We start from the raw sequence: 17213 nt of genomic DNA, 5'->3' as shown, positions 1-17213 counted from the left end.
CACTACTCTCTGCTCTGCGCGCCTCCTAATCCGGCCCCCGTGCTAGATGAGTAGAGCTAGGAGACAGTAATCAGTGCAACACCAAACCCCTAGCCTGCTCAGGGAGCCATGCACAGGTCCACATCTACAAGCCACAGATCTGCTAGGTCTCCAGTAAAAAATGCTGAAATAGGCACTAACTCATTTATCTTTGTCCCCCTTGCGCTTTTTTACGCTGTGTCAACCAAGTAGATTTCCAGAGGTGTGCTGCATATTGATGCCCCCCTCTGTGCCTCTCCGTCTCAGGCTGGGGCGCTGGAGCCTGGGGGCTGTTTGCTGCTGGTACAGGTGGAAGAAGTGGGGAAGGGATAATGCTACAGGCTTCCTCACTGATGTGTCGTATGGGGTGAGATGCTAATACATAAATCAGCCATTTTAAATAACATGGGAGGACTGCGATGATCAAGATTGCAAATCCAATGTTCATCAAAATTGTTGAAAGGTTTTAAAAACAATTCTAATAAGGGCAACAGTTGGAGAATGGATGATTTTTATTTTTATCCATCAGATATTGACTGAATTATAGCACATCAAACATTTTACTGGACAAATAAAAATTAATGGAGTTCGGGGATTTTGGAAGGAATTCAGGAATGACATTAATTGTAAAATGTCACTTTTCTATTCTTAGAATGCACTCATATATATACATTTTGTAATGATATCAGGTATTGTATTTGTGTTTTGTGTTATAATAAAACAATTATATGTGCCTACTTTGAATAAATACACTGGGTGTATTTGCATGTATGATAAATTAACATAAAGGGTGGAACAGGGCTGCAAACACCAACTACTTCCTCTGTCTACCCTCCCTGCTCTGTCCACCCTACCTGCTCCGTCTACCCTACCTGCTCTGTCCATCCTACCTGCTCCGTCCATCCTACCTGCTCCGTCCATCCTACCTGCTCCGTCTACCCTACCTGCTCTGTCCATCCTACCTGCTCTGTCTACCCTACCTGCTCCGGGTACCCTACCTGCTCCGGCTACCCTACCTGCTCTGTCTACCCTACCTGCTCTGTCCACCCTCCCTGCTCTGTCTACCCTCCCTGCTCTGTCTACCCTCCCTGCTCCGTCTACCCTACCTGCTCCGTCTACCCTACCTGCTCCGTCTACCCTACCTGCTCCGTCTACCCTGCCTGCTCTGTCTACCCTGCCTGCTCTGTCCGCCCTCCCTGCTCTGTCCACCCTGCCTGCTCTGTCCACCCTGCCTGCTCTGTCTACCCTACCTGCTCTGTCTACCCTACCTGCTCTGTCTACCCTACCTGCTCTGTCCATCCGACCTGCTCTGTCTACCCTACCTGCTCTGTCTACTCTACCCGCTCTGTCTACCCTACCTGCTCTGTCCATCCTACCTGCTCTGTCTACCCTCCCTGCTCTGTCCATCCTACCTGCTCTGTCCACCCTACCTGCTCTGCCCATCCTACCTGCTCTGTCTCCCCTACCTGCTCTGTCTACTCTACCTGCTCTGTCTAGGCCTTCTGTACCTGCATTCACTGCACTGTCTAGACTGCTGTCTCTGTCTACCCTACTTTCTCTGTCTACCCTACTGTACCTGCACTCACTGCGCTGTCTAGACTGCCTCATTAATTACTGTTGTTGTCATGTTCTCTTGCATAATTAAACTAGTGTGTCAATAGCAGGATACCCTCAGATTAAAAATCAACACGCTAGGCTCTAGTTTGCACCTATCTATGCATACTTTAAATGTGTTCAGATATTAGACATAATGTCACTATAAACCGAGTGTTCTTTTTCGGGAGATGCTTTCATTTCAAGACATCTAATATGGAAACATTTCAGTTGTATTCAATTGTGACTTTTTTCAATTCCACAAAAAATGTACACCCATTAAAATAAAGTTATCTTTCTTCTCATCTTATGATGTAAGTGTCGAGGCGATGCCTTAAATCGAGACGAAGCTATAGCATTATAGATGCAACAGAAAGACAATGTATTCCATTGAGCCCATTTCAGCTATTATCGGGGTGTGTTTGACTGATCATTACAAACGTGTCCGTAGTCGTAACATTAACGGGAAAAAACGTCCGGCACAAGCAGGAGTATGAAAGCAATCAATCCAGCGAGATTTAAGTGACAAGTGGATTTTGCACCACTCAAACACAGGAAATAGATGCCAGAAAAAGACAGATCCTCAGGTGGGCGGGGCATGCACGTTGCTACCTGGATTCAACACAGGCAAACACAGGTAAACACACACACACACACACACACACACACACACACACACACACACACACAACCTGTCTGGCAGTGATTCAAAGTGCCAACGTACCTCACCTTGACTATCCTGAGTGCACTGTGACTTAGACAAGTGCATACTTCTGAGGTCTGATGTTTTGGCAGCACACTTCAAAGCCACTAATCATGCTCCCTCTCTCCACTTCCAGACAGCAGTGATCAGTGACTTACTGGCTGAAAGAACCAGAGGGCAAGAAGCCAGTGATAATACTCCCCTCTATCAGTGAGCTACTGTATGTGAAAAAGACATTTGAGGGCAGCCATTAGTACATGTGAAATTCCCCAGAAGTTCAAGACCTGTTTTTGGGCCTCGGCAGTCTGTAGACTTCATCAGAATTCAGAACTCGCTGAGCAGGAATGGGTGGAAGAGATAACAGGGAGGAAGAGATAACAGTGCAGAGGACTGTGGATGAAGGAATAATTACAGAGTGCCGGGCAGCACTCTCCTTCATTCTTTCTTTGCCTTCTTCTCCACTACCTTGTTCACGCTCTCTTCATTTAATTCTGGCTGTCTGCTACGCTGCTGACAATGAGTCTAATAACCTCGGATGTCTAAGCAGGACTGTGAAAAAACATGCCTACTTGTTAATTGATAAAAGGTTGAAAAGAGAGAGATGTCAGTTGGCGTTGATCTAGTCTGCCCCTGAGAGAACTGCAGCTATAATCAGAAAACTTTGTCATCAAGACATCCACTCAGGGCCTGATAGGAAAATTACAGCCACATGTGCCCCCATGCTGCCCAGCCTAACACGGCTCTGCTCTGGCCCACAGGAGAAATTGTCTTTGTCACACCAGGTCATATTTCTATTCCATATCAGCACAATAGCAGGGCTGCAGTAAGGAAGTAAATGTGACGGGCCGAGTGGGCAAAATAAACACAATGTGACTGGCCATCAATCAGCTGTCAGACACACTGCGTAATATGGCCTGTTTCCGAGTGTGTACATGTAAGTCAGAATATGTTTCATGATAAGAAGTAGAAGCTCAGTATTGAGAAGTCAGAATAAAAACAGAGCTTAATCGCTCTTGATTAGATGGCTCTGGAAGGTCATGGAACATGCTAATAAGCCCTAACACCTTGTCTATTGTCCTCATATTACACCCCAGTTCAACTCAGCAAGCAATCTACCCCAAACATGTATTTAGTAGGCCTATAACCTAGTTCATAGTCTAGAGTCTAGATTCATACAATCATTAATTAAAGATCCAATATCAAACTTACTTTTAAAATAGCAACACATTTAAAACAATAAAACAAAAAAACAAGCACAGCAATAAAATACATAAAATGCTATCAGAAAACGTAAAACACAAAAGGCGTCATTGATTAAATGTTAAGCTAAAAAGGCTGGTTGACAAATGGAATTTTAACATCCCAAGCAGTTTTACAGGACAATGCATATTTCCATATAAAAATGGATAATAAAACATATAGAAGATATGATACACTTTATAAAATAAACACAATGATGAGTAATCAAATATTTCTTACCGCTACAATTTAAGAAATAAACAGTAGCTTTGCTCTCAAATTCCCAATGCTAGGCCCCTTGATTTCTCATAGTTTTCCCTCCAAGTAGCTTAATGCCAGTTACTGTCTCTGTAGTCCTGTCAAACTGCACTTTATACCGGCAATATGCACAGAGCTTCATAATTCTTTGAACTGGAATACACTGTGCCTCTGGTATAGATTCCAATGCCGTGCCCCAAACCTCAACAGGGGCCTTGAAATGATGCTGAAAGTTTCCAAAAGTTTCCCAAAACTGTCAAAATATTGTCTGTGAGTATAACAGAACTGATATTGTAGGCGAAACACTGAGGAAAATCAAACCAGGAAGTGGCTTCTATTTCCAAAACTGTGTTCCAAAACTATGTTCCATAGCCTGCCTTTGCTCCATTTAAAGGGATATCAACCAGATTCCTTTTCCTATCGCTTCCTCAAGGTGTCAAAAGTCTTTAGACATAGTTTCAGGCTTTTATTTTGAAAAATGAGCGAGAAAGATAACATCGCATCATTGTATGCCGGGTGCCAGCAGCGTTTTGCTTGGCCAACAGAGTTTGGGCAGCCATTGCCTCTCCCTCTCCTACTGAAAAAGACAGTTGCGGTTGATATCTATGATATATATGACTATCAATTATATATTTTAAAAACAACCTGAGGATTGATTATAAAAAACGTTTGACATGTTTCTGTGGACATTACGGATACTATTTGGAATGTCTGCGTTGTCGTGACCACTGTTTCCTGTGGATTTCTGAACATAACGCGCCAAACAAACTGAGGTATTTTGGATATAAAATTAATCTTTATGGAACAAAAGGAACATTTATTGTGTAACTGGGAGTCTTGTGAGTGAAAACATCCGAAGATCATCAAAGGTAAACAATTAATTTGATTGCTTTTCTGATTTTTGTGACCAAGCTACTTGATGCTAGGTGGTCATAATGTTTTGTCGAGCGATCAAACTTAAACTTACACAAACGCTTGGATTGCTTTCGCTGTAAAGCATATTTTCAAAATCTGACATGACAGGTGGATTAACAAAAGGCTAAGCTGTGTTTTGCTATATTGCACTTGTTATTTCATGAATATAAATATTTTTAGTAAAATTATTTGAATGCGGCGCTATGCAATTCAGCGGTTGTTGATGACAATTTTCCCACTAAAGGGAGGGGTAGCATCAAGAAGTTAACTCTGCATCTGTCTGTCAGTGGTGAACCATTTTGCAAGTACACATGAACGATAACTTCTACTTTGATCAGTGCTTACAAGCTCTCCAAACATGTCTCCAAACAATCCACAGACATCCCAATTATTCGCAAGAGGAAGCGACGCAGAGGACGAAGAGCCGGATGCCTCGTCCGGACCCGCAGAAGACAACTAGGAAAACTGCCATTACCATCAATATTACTCGCCAACGTGCAATCATTGGACAATAAACTAGACGAGATAAGATCACGAATATCCTACCAACGGGACATAAAAAAAATGTAATATCCTGAATGACGACATGGATATTCAGCTAGCGGGATACATGCTGCACTGGCAGGATAGAACAGCACACTTCGGTAATACGAGGGGGGGGGGGGGGGTGGTCTGTGCATATTTGTAAACAACAGCTGGTGCACGTAATCTAAGGAAGTCTCAAGATTTTGCTTGCCTGAAGTTGAGTATATTGTGATAAACTGCAGGCCACACTACTTGCCTAGAGAGTTCTCAGCTATACTTTTCGTGGCTGTTTATTTACCACCACAGACAGATGCTGGCACTAAGACCGCACTCAGTCAGCTGTATAAGGAAATAAGCAAACAGGAAACCACTCAACCAGAGGCGGCACTCCTAGTGGATAGAGACTTTAATGCAGGGAAACTTAAATCAGTTCTACAAAATCTCTATCAACATGTTAAATGTGCAACCAGAGGGAAAAAATTCTAGATCACCTGTACTCCACACACAGAGACGCGTACAAAGCTCTCCCTCGCACTCCATTTGGTAAATCTGACCACAGCTCTATCCTCCTGATTCCTGCTTACAAGCAAGAATTAAAGCACCAGTGACTCGGTCTATAAAAAAAATGGTCAGATGAAGCAGATGCTAAACTACAGGACTGCTTTGCTATCACAGACTGGAACATGTTCCGGGATTCTTCCGATGACATTGGGGAATACACCACATCAGTCACTGGCTTTATCAATAAGTGAATTGAGGACGTCGTCCCCACAGTGACTGTACGTACATACCCCAACCAGAAGCCATGGATTACAGGCAACATTCGCACTGAGCTAAAAGGTAGAGCTGCCGCTTTCAAAGTGCGGGACTCTAACCCGGAAGCTTACAAGAAATCCCGCTATGCCCTGCGACGAACCATCAAACAGGCAAAGCGTCAATACAGGGCTAAGATTGAATCATACTACACCGGCTACGACTCTCATTGGATGTGGCAGGGCTTGCAAACTATTACAGACTACAAAGGGAAGCACAGCCGCGAGCTGCCCAGTGACACGAGCCTACCAGACGAGCTAAATCACTTCTATGCTTGCTTCGAGGCAAGCAACACTGAGGCATGCAAGAGAGCATCAGCTGTTCCGGACGACTGTGTGATCACGTTCTCCGGAGCTGACGTAAGACCTTTAAACAGGTCAACATACACAAGGCTGCGGGGACAGACGGATTACCAGGACGTGTGCTCTGGGCATGTGCTGACCAACTGGCAGGTGTCTTCACTGACATTTTCAACATGTCCCTGATTGAGTCTGTAATACCAACATGCTTCAAGCAGACCACCATAGTCCCTATGCCCAAGAACACAAAGGCAACCTGCCTAAATAACTACGGACCCGTAGCACTCACGTCCGTAGCCATGAAGTGCTTTGAAAGGCTGGTAATGGCTCACATCAACACCATTATCCCAGAAACCCTAGACCCACTCCAATTCGCATACCGCCCAAACAGAGCCACAGATGACGCAATCTCTATTGCACTCCACACTGCCCTTTCCCACCTAGACAAAAGGAGCACCTATGTGAGAATGCTGTTAATTGACTACAGCTCAGCGTTCAACACCATAGTACCCTCAAATCTCATCACCAAGCTAAGGATCCTGGGACTAAACACCTCCCTCTGCAACTGGATCCTGGACTTCCTGACAGGCCGCCCCCAGGTGGTGAGGGTAGGTAGCAACACATCTGCCACGCTGACCCTCAACACTGGAGCTCCCCAGGGGTGTGTGCTCAGTCCCCTCCTGTACTCCCTGTTCACCCACGACTGCGCGGCCAGGCACGACTCCAACACCATCATTAAGTTTGCTGACGACACACCAGTGGTAGGCCTGATCACCGACAACGACGAGAGGAAAAGGATCACCGAGCACTTCCTCATTCTCATCGACGGGGCTGTAGTGGAGCAGGTTGAGAGCTTCAAATTCCTTGGTGTCCACATCAACAACAAACTAGATAGGTCCAAACATACCAAGACAGTCGTGAAGAGGGCACGACAAAGACTATTCCCCCTCAGGAAACTAAAAAGATTTGGCATGGGTCCTCAGATCCTCAAAAGGTTCTACAGCTGCAACATCGAGAGCATCCTGACCGGTTGCATCACTGCCTGGTACGGCAATTGCTCGGCCTCCGACCGCAAGGCACTTCAGAGGGTAGTGCGTACGGCACAGTACATACATCACTGGGGCAAAGCTGCCTGCCATCCAGGACCTCTACACCAGGCGGTGTCAGAGGAAGGCCCTAAAAATTGTCAAAGACCCCAGCCACCCCAGTCATAGACTGTTCTCTCTACTACTGCATGGGAAGCGGTACCGGAGTGCCAAGTCTAGAACAAAAAGGCTTCTCAACAGTTTTTACCCCCAAGTCATAAGACTCAACCAATGGTTACCCAGGCCATTGTGTGCCCCCCCCAATCCCTATTTTTACGCTGCTGCTACTCTCTGTTTATCTTATATGCTTAGTCACTTTAACAATACATTCATGTACATACTACCTAAATTGGCCAGACCAAACAGTGCTCCCGCACATTGGCTAACCGGGCTATCTGCATTGTGTCCCACCACCCACCAACCCCTATTTTTACGCTCTCTGTTCATCATATATGTACAGTCACTTTAACGATACCTACATGTACATACTACCTGAATAAGCCTGACTAATAGGTGTCTGTATATAGCCTTGCTACTCTTTTTTTCAAATGTCTTTCTACACACACACACACACACACACACACACACACACACACACACACACCTTTTTTGGCACCATTGGTTAGAACCTGTAAATAAGCATTTCACTGTAAGGTTTACACCTGTTGTATTCGGCGCACGTGACAAATAAACTTTGATTTGATGTCATGCTTTTCTGTCAGCTGTACAATGGTGAGATCCTTGTTTGGCTACATTCATGTGAAGACACTATACAGATAATTTCTACCTTCACTTGCTATGACAAACAGCTGTTTAGGGTGCAGACTAATAATGTCTGAGCACACTGCAAATTCAACACCGGTACTTGGTAGCATCAGGACCTACATGCATGTCATCTCTCTCATGACCGCCTGCTAACAAGTTTTTAATTTCATCAAAGTTGGCCAGACTAACCACTTAACCTCCTGGGAAGTTAAAACTTTTCTCATTAACTGAACTGAGATGCTGTAATTGTTGGTCTTCTGTTTACCTATGAAACCATTTTGCTCGTTCAAACGGAAAGCACCAGAAACCATATACTGGACCATAGTCCAAAACGCATTTCTTCAAGTGACTATGGAGGTGCATATTTGGTGCGCAATACCGTTTTCCATAAAACCTTGCAAAGCTCTCACTGAACTGTTGCATGTGGCGATTAGCCTCTCCAACTTGTTTCATTGTAATACATCTTGTACATAAGGTGATACAGGCTTTGACAAAATGGGTCCAGCAATCATAATGGACATCCTCCTCAAGTCCCTTAAGAGTGAATAAGGAGTAAACGCATACTCCAAATTCTCCATTGTTGTGCACTGAAATGAGAAAACCCTGATGAGATTTTAGAGGGTAGTTGGCCTGCAGGTGCATTCAGTGCATCAACTTTAAGCTGAATGATTCTTAGTATTCCATCATCCAGCAAACCAATATTCTTCCAGACGGTAAAAACGTGTTTTTCTGTCCTTTGTAAAAGATTATGCATAGGATCCACTACAGCCATGTCTATGGGCATGAAATATGGCCATTTAAATAGCTCAGAGAATCTGGCCCAAGTTTTAGTCTCCTTAGTTTTCCTCTGCCTTAGTCTTCACCTGTGTCCACATACTCCCTTGCATTTTGTGAACTGTATTCTTGCGTTGCAGTACAAGATTGTCCGTCCAGTGCATGATATAATAATCTTTTCTAATAAACGTTTCTATTAGAATGACATTGAAAATAAAAAGGGGATTGAAAGGCCCGGCAATAAAGTAGCCAACTTTATAAATTGTTATGATATATTATTGATGCACACTAGTTAGGGGGACAAGCTAATGAACGCTTTTACAGAGGAAACACACATAACTCCATATAAAATATATACACGAACCATGTTCACCCTGCCAAAATCATTTTTGCTGCAATGGCAATTCCAATTATTGCTGTTCAACTGTCCATTGATGAGTTAATTTATCATAGAACTTAGCATTAACGTAGAACTTAGCATTATCATAACTTAGCATTATCATAGAACTTAGCATTATGTTCATAGTATGCTGTCTTTCCCAAAGGTCTGTGGCAGTGGCCAAACTCTTTCATGTGATATCAAAAGTCTTGGGTTTGATATCACCTGCCTTGCGCTTTGACATGATAGCGACAACAACAAAAAACTAGAGTATTTAAGTGGTAGTACATTTGACTAAATGACTCACTCAAAATGTACCAAGTATAATATATTATAAATATTACAAAAATTAACCAAAATGTGACCAGAGGACAATATTCAGAAAGTATTTCAAAACCCACACAAAGTAGGCTATTTGACTGACAACAATTCTTACTTCTGTAACAATGTAAAAATGCAAACAACTATTCAGAGACTATTTCAAAATGGAGATAACCTCTTTCAATAAGATTTAGTACAGATCAGGCCTGACACAAAATGTATAGATATTAGCATACTTTGACAACAATACACTGAATGCAACAAGTATTAAATAGAGATAAAAAAAGAGAGAAGTTCTTGGTTGATTTGTTGGTATGTGTGAAAAGGTTAAAGAAAACCCATAGAGTTCTATTTGATAGATAGCTCATAATCCACGATATGGCAGATGTTGAAAAGCCATAACACATAACATTTCTTAACAGGTTATGGTCAACAATATCAAAGGCTGAAATATAACAGTACAGCTCCCACAATCTTATCAATATCTTTCAACCAATCATCATTAATTTGTATCAGGGCAGTACATGTTGAGCGCCCTTCTCTAATTTGTTTACAGAGAAATAGCATTGTATTTGGTCAAACACATTTTTTTCCAACATTTTGCTGAGAGCTGGTAGCAAGCTGATAGGTCTGCTGTTAGAACCAGCAAATGCCGCTTTACCACCCTGGGGTAGCAGAATGACTTTGGCTTCCCTCCAGGCCTGAGGACAAAGACCTCTAGGCTCAGATTGAAGATATGACAGATAGGAGTGGCTATAGAGTCAGCTACCATCCTCAGTAGCTTTCCATCCATGTTGTCAATGCCAGGAGGGTTGCCATTTTTGATCAATAACAATAATATTCAAACCTCTCCCACACTAACATTACAAAATTCAAACTTGCAATGCTTTTCTTTCATTATTAGTTTGTTTTTTTAAATGTATGAATATGATGGCTCACTGTTAGTTGTTGGCATTTCCTGTCTAAGTTTGCCCACTTTGCCAATGAAGTAATCATTAAAATAATTGGCAACATCAAATGGTTTTTGTGATGAATAAGCCATCTGATTCGATGAAAGATGGAGTTGAATTTGCCTTTCTGCCCATAATTTCATTTCAAAGTTGTTTTTTTTTACATCATTCTTTATATCACTGATCTTGGCTTCATATTACAGTTTATTCTTCTTTTTGTTGAGTTTACTCACATCATTTCTCAATTCACAGTAAGTCAGCCAGTCAAATGTGCAGAAATAATTATTAGCCACTCCTTTAACCCCATCTCATTCAACCATACAGTTTTTCAATTCCTCATCAATCCATGGAGCCTTAACAGTTCTAACAGTCAGTTTCTTAATTAACAGGTGCATGTTTATCAATATTTGGAAGAAGCAATTTCATAAATTCATCAAGTGCAGCGTCTGGATGCTCCTTATTAATCACATCACACCAACAAATATTTTTGACATCATCCACATAAGAGTCACAGCAAAATCTTTTGTATGATCTCTTATGCACTATTTTAGGCCCAGCTTTTGGAACTTTGGCTTTCCTGGATATACAGTGCCTTGCAAAAGTATTCATCCCCTTGGCATTTTACCTATTTTGTTGCATTACAACCTGTAATTTAAATAGATTTTTATTTGGATTTCATGTAATGAACATACACAAAATAGTCCAAATTGGTGAAGTGAAATGTAACTTGTTTAAAAAAATTTTTTTTTAAATAACTGTCCGCCTCGCTTTGCGTTCCTAGAAAACTATGCAGTATTTCGTTTTTTTATGTGTTATTTCTTACATTGTTACCCCAGGTAATCTTAGGTTTTATTACATACAGTCGGGAGGAACTATTGGATATAAGAGCAACGTCAACTCGTTGCAACGTCAACTCGTTGCAACGTCAACCAACATAACAACCAGGAATACAACTTTCCCGAAGCGGATCCTCTGTTTTGCCCACCACCCAGGACAATGGATCAGATCCCAGCCGGCGACCCAAAACAACGACGCCATAGAAGGGGCAGACGGAACGGTCTTCTGGTCAGGCTCCGTAGATGGGCACATCGCGCACCGCTCCCAAGCATACTTCTCGCCAATGTCCAGTCTCTTGACAACAAGGTAGACGGGTAGCCTTCCAGAGACACATCAGAGACTGTAACGTTCTTTGTTTCACGGAAACATGGCTCACTCGAGACATGCAATCGGTGTCGGTACAGCCAGCTGGTTTCTTCATGCATCGTGCCGACAGAAACAAGCATCTTTCAGGGGTGTATGCCTTATGATTAACGAGACGTGGTGTGATCATAACAACATACAGGAACTCAAGTCCTTCCGTTCACCTGACTTAGAATTCCTCACAATCAAATGCTGACCGCATTATCTACAGAGAGAATTCTCTTCGATTATAATCACAGCCGCATATATCCCCCCCCCCAAGCAGACACATCGATGGCCCTGAAGGAACTTCATTTGACTCTATGTAAACTGGAAACCACATATCCTTAGGCTGCATTTATTGTAGCTGGGGATTTTAACAAGGCTAATCTGAAAACAAGGATCCCTAAATTCTATCAGCACATCGATTGTGCAGCCAGGGTTGGCAAAACTCTAGATCATTGTTATTCTAACTTCCGCAACGCATATAAGGCCCTCCGCTGCCCTCCTTTTGGGAAAAGCTGACCACGACTCCATTTTGTTGCTCCCAGCCTATAGATAGAAACTAAAATAGGAAGCTCCCGGGCTCAGGTCTGTTCAACGCTGGTCCGACCAATTGGATTCCACGGTTCAAGATTGTTTCAATCACGTGGACTGGGAAATGTTCCGCATTGTGGCGAACAACAACATTGACGAATACGCTGATTCGGTGAGCGGGTTTATTAGCAAGTGCATCGGCGATGTTGTACCCACAGCGTCTATGAAAACATTCCCAAACCAGAAACTGTGGATTGATGGCAGCATTCACGCAAAACTGAAAGCGCGAACCACTGCTTTTAATCAGGGCAAGGTGACCGGAAACATGACCGAATACAAACAGTGTAGCTATTCCCTCCACAAGGCAATCAAACAAGCTAAGCGTCAGTATAGAGACAGAGTAGAGTCGCAATTCAACGGCTCAGACACGAGAGGTATGTGGCAGGGTCTACAGTCAATCACGGACTATAAAATGAAAACCAGCCCCGTCACGGACCAGGATGTCTTGCTCCCAGACAGACTAAACAACTTCTTTGCTCGCTTTGAGGACAATACAGTGCCACTGACACCAAAACCTGCGGGCTCTCCTTCACTGCAGCCGACGTGAGCAAAACATGTAAACGTGTCAACCCTCGCAAGGCTGCAGGTCCTGACGGCATCCCCAGCCGTGTCCTCAGAGCATGCGCAGACCAGCTGGCTGGTGTGTTTACGGACATATTCAATCAAACCTTATCCCAGTCTGCTGTCCCCACATTCTTCAAGAGGGCCACCATTGTTTCTGTTCCCAAGAATGCTAAGATAACTGAGCTAAATGACTACCGACCCGTAGCAATCACTTCCGTCATCATGAAGTACTTTGAGAGACTAGTCAAGGACCATATCACCTCCACCCTACCTGACACCCTACCTGAAAGAGCTGCAAAATTTGGACCCCTACAAATCAGCCGGGCTAGACAGTCTGAACACTCTCTTTCTAAATGATCTGCCGAAATTGTTGCAACCCATATTACTAGCCTGTTCAACCTCTCTTTCGTATCGTCTGAGATTCCCAAAGATTGGAAAGCTGCCGCGGTCATCCCCCTCTTCAAAGGGGGTGACACTCTAGACCCAAACTGCTACAGACCTATATCTATCCTACCCTGTCTTTCTAAGGTCTTCGAAAGCCAAGTTAACAAACAGATTACTGACCATTTCGAATCCCACCATACCTTCTCCGCTATGCAATCTGGTTTCAGAGCTGGTCATGGGTGCACCTCAGCCATGCTCAAGGTTCTAAACGACATCATAACCGCCATCGATAAGAGACATTACTGTTTAGCCGTATTCATCGACCTGGCCAAGGCTTTCGACTCTGTCAATCACAATATTCTTATTGGCAGACTCAACAGCCTTGGTTTCTCAAATGATTGCCTCGCCTGGTTTACCAACTACTTCTCTGATAGAGTTCAGTGTGTCAAATCGGAGGGCCTGTTGTCTGGACCTCTGACAGTCTCTATGGGTGTGCCACAGGGTTCAATTCTCGGGTCGACTCCCTTTTCTGTTTGCTCTTGCTGCTGGTGATTCTCTGATCCACCTCTACGCAGACGACACCATTCTGTATACTTCTGGCCCCTCCTTGGACACTGTGTTAACCAACCTCCAAACTAGCTTCAATGCCATACAACTCTCCTTCCATGGCCTCCAACTGCTCTTAAACGTAAGTAAAACTAAATGCATGCTTTTCAATCGATCGCTGCCCGCACCTGCTCGCCCGTCCAGCATCACTATTCTGGACGGCTCTGACTTAGAATACGTGGACAACTACAAATACCTGGGTGTCTGGTTAGACTGTAAACTCTCCTTCCAGACTCACATTAAGCATCTCCAATCCAAAATTAAATCTAGTATCGGCTTCCTATATCACAACAAAGCATCCTTCACTCATGCTGCCAAACATACCCTCGTAAAACTGACCATCCTACCGATTCTCGACTTCGGTGATGTCATCTATAAAATAGCCTCCAACACTCTACTCAACAAACTGGATGCAGTCTATCACAGTGCCATCCGTTTTGTCACCACTAACCCCATACACCATACACAAGCCCCATACACCCATGTCACCGTGCCCCAGGACTACCTGACATGATGACTCCTTGCTGTCCCCAGTCCACCTGACTGTGCTGCTGCTCCAGTTTCAACTGTTCTGCCTTATTATTATTCGACCATGCTGGTCATTTATGAACATTTGAACATCTTGGTCATGTTCTGTTATAATCTCTACCCGGCACAGCCAGAAGAGGACTGGCCACCCCACATAGCCTGGTTCCTCTCTAGGTTTCTTCCTAGGTTTTGGCCTTTCTAGGGAGTTTTTCCTAGCCACCGTGCTTTTACACCTGCATTGTTTGCTGTTTGGGGTTTTAGGCTGGGTTTCTGTACAGCACTTTGAGATATCAGCTGATGTACGAAGGGCTATATAAATAAATTTGATTTGATTTGATTTGATACACTACCCACCATTGCGACCTGTACGCTCTCGTTGGTTGGCCCTCGCTTCATACTCGTCGCCAAACCCACTGGCTACAGGTTATCTACAAGTCTCTGCTAGGTAAAGCCCCACCTTATCTCAGCTCACTGGTCACCATAGCAGCACCCACTCGTAGCACGCGCTCCAGCAGGTATATCTCACTGGTCACCGCCAAAGCCAATTCCTCCTTTGGTTGTCTTTCCCTCCAGTTCTCTGCTGCCCATGACTGGAACGAATTGCAAAAATCTCTGAAGCTGGAGACTCACATCTCCCTCACTAGCTTTAAGCACCAGCTGTCAGAGCATTTTACAGATCACTGCACCTGTACTTAGCCTATCTGTAAACAGCCCATCTATCTACCTACCTCATCCCCATACTGGTATTTATTTATTTTTCTCCTTTACACCCCAGTATCTCTACCTGCACATTCATCTTCTGCCGATCTACCATTCCAGTGTTTAATTACTATATTGTAATTACTTCGCCACCATGGCCTATTTATTTCCTTAACTTACCTCATTTGCACTCACTGTATATAGACTTTTTGTTTTCTTTTGTTCTACTGTATTATTGACTGTATGTTTTGTTTATTCCATGTGTAACACTGTGTTGTTGTATGTGTCGAATTGCTACGCTTTATCTTGGCCAGGTCGCAGTTGCAAATGAGAACTTGTTCTCAACTAGCCTACCTGGTTAAATAAAAAATAAAAATAAAAATGTGGACCTCGAGTTTGGCCTCAAAATATAACGTAACCCGGCAAATGCGTCATCACACTCCTTCATCTGATTGGTGGGCCTTCTGAGCCGGCACACGAGTCATCACACTCCCTCATTTGATTGGTCGAATATGTGGGCCTTCTGACTTTGTGACTATGGGAACTAGTGACGACCATGTAGCAGCTGTAATGTTAGCAGAGGTAGCTAGCTAGCTAACTAAGTGAAATTAATACAGCCAATAGCTAACATTAATAGCTAGTTAACAAACTTTGTAGTTAACATGATCATGTTACATGGATTTAAGTTGTAGGCGTAAGAAATTGCACATTGCTTTCTTGACAAAAATAAGATAGCTTCGTGGGAGGGAATGACGCATCACCAAACGAGGGCATGGATTTCCAACAACTGATGGCCAGGCTGAATCAGATGCCACGGGGGTATGAACGAAAGGCTTACTCAACTCTTCCAACAACAATAACAGCAGCAATTCCAGCTGAGCACTCCTCTAGCGACTGCGCCGGAATGGGCGTTTGTCGAGCAACACAGAATGAGATATCCCTAAATTCAATGTTAACTTTTACAACTTGCACATTGGTGGTAGCTAATGTTGAATATTTGAATCCTGTTAATTTGCTAATGATGGTATTTTCTGTTTTAATAGCGGGCAGTAAGGGATATACACATTAATGCTGGCAAGGAGGACAACTATAGAAAAGAAAAGTGAATGTATTTATTTATGACTTTGAATTTGACAAAATAAAGTTTCAGGGGGAAAAAAGTCCACCCCCCCGAAATCAGGGTAGGTTGTTGTATGATGGTTATCTTAGCATTCTCAAATATGTTACATGAAATAGTGGTGTGAATATCATGCATAAACTTGTTTTTTCTATGTCATGTCTCAGTCTGCACAATGCCCGTGTACTGTCTGCTGGTCGTCAGCTGAGATGAAGGTACACCACAGGAGGTTGGTGGCACCTTAATTGGGGAGGACGGACTCAAGGTAATGGCTGTAGTGGAATAAATATGATAGATTTAATTTACGCCGTTCCAGCCATTATTATGAGCTGTCCTCCACTCAGCAGCCTCCACTGAGGGACACAGATGGAGAGTGAAGCATAGCAGAGTTTGAAGGTGAGTCGTCCCATAAAGACATGGACTGACTCTAACATAGTTCTACATCTTAAAATGTTCTCAGTGATTTTGATGCATACAGTATAACAATTGCTAATACACCACACTGACTTCTCAGACTCAGCTGCAAATCAGCATTGGAGGAGTACCGGGATGCATTTTCAATAACCTCCGCACTCTGGCTCTCCCCGGAGTACCTGATTGCGTCAGGAGACTAGAGAAGAAGGGTTCTTATGAGGCGGGGTGAACGAAGCAACCATCCACATCCACAGCGGCCCTGCCCAGAACATCTGACCACAGAGAATCACCTGCACTTTAGAGACTATTTGAGTTTGAGTTGAGTTTATTTAATTTTTTTCAGGGACAGTGCACATTAATCAACGTTTCAGTAAATGTGCCGGTTTTTGCCATCCGGCTAATTTTCAACCGCAGTCCCTGGGCAGGTTATTAAAAACAATTACAATACAGACAATCATTGAGCAGTGAGCACACGCAGAGCAACATAG

General features: G+C 43.4%; 1 protein-coding gene across 1 annotated transcript in view; it reads right to left on the bottom strand.

The window, feature by feature from the left end:
• Positions 1-17213, bottom strand: part of cdh13 (cadherin 13, H-cadherin (heart)) — a 554022-nt gene that overhangs the window by 48740 nt on the left and 488069 nt on the right. The gene's annotated exons all lie outside the window — the stretch shown is intronic.

The sequence above is a fragment of the Oncorhynchus nerka genome, linkage group LG9a (assembly GCF_034236695.1).
Source record: "Oncorhynchus nerka isolate Pitt River linkage group LG9a, Oner_Uvic_2.0, whole genome shotgun sequence".
In the NCBI taxonomy this organism is placed as follows: Eukaryota; Metazoa; Chordata; class Actinopteri; order Salmoniformes; family Salmonidae; genus Oncorhynchus; species Oncorhynchus nerka.
Note: the sequence above shows the minus strand (reverse complement) of the source record. Positions and strands in the feature narration are given on the sequence as shown.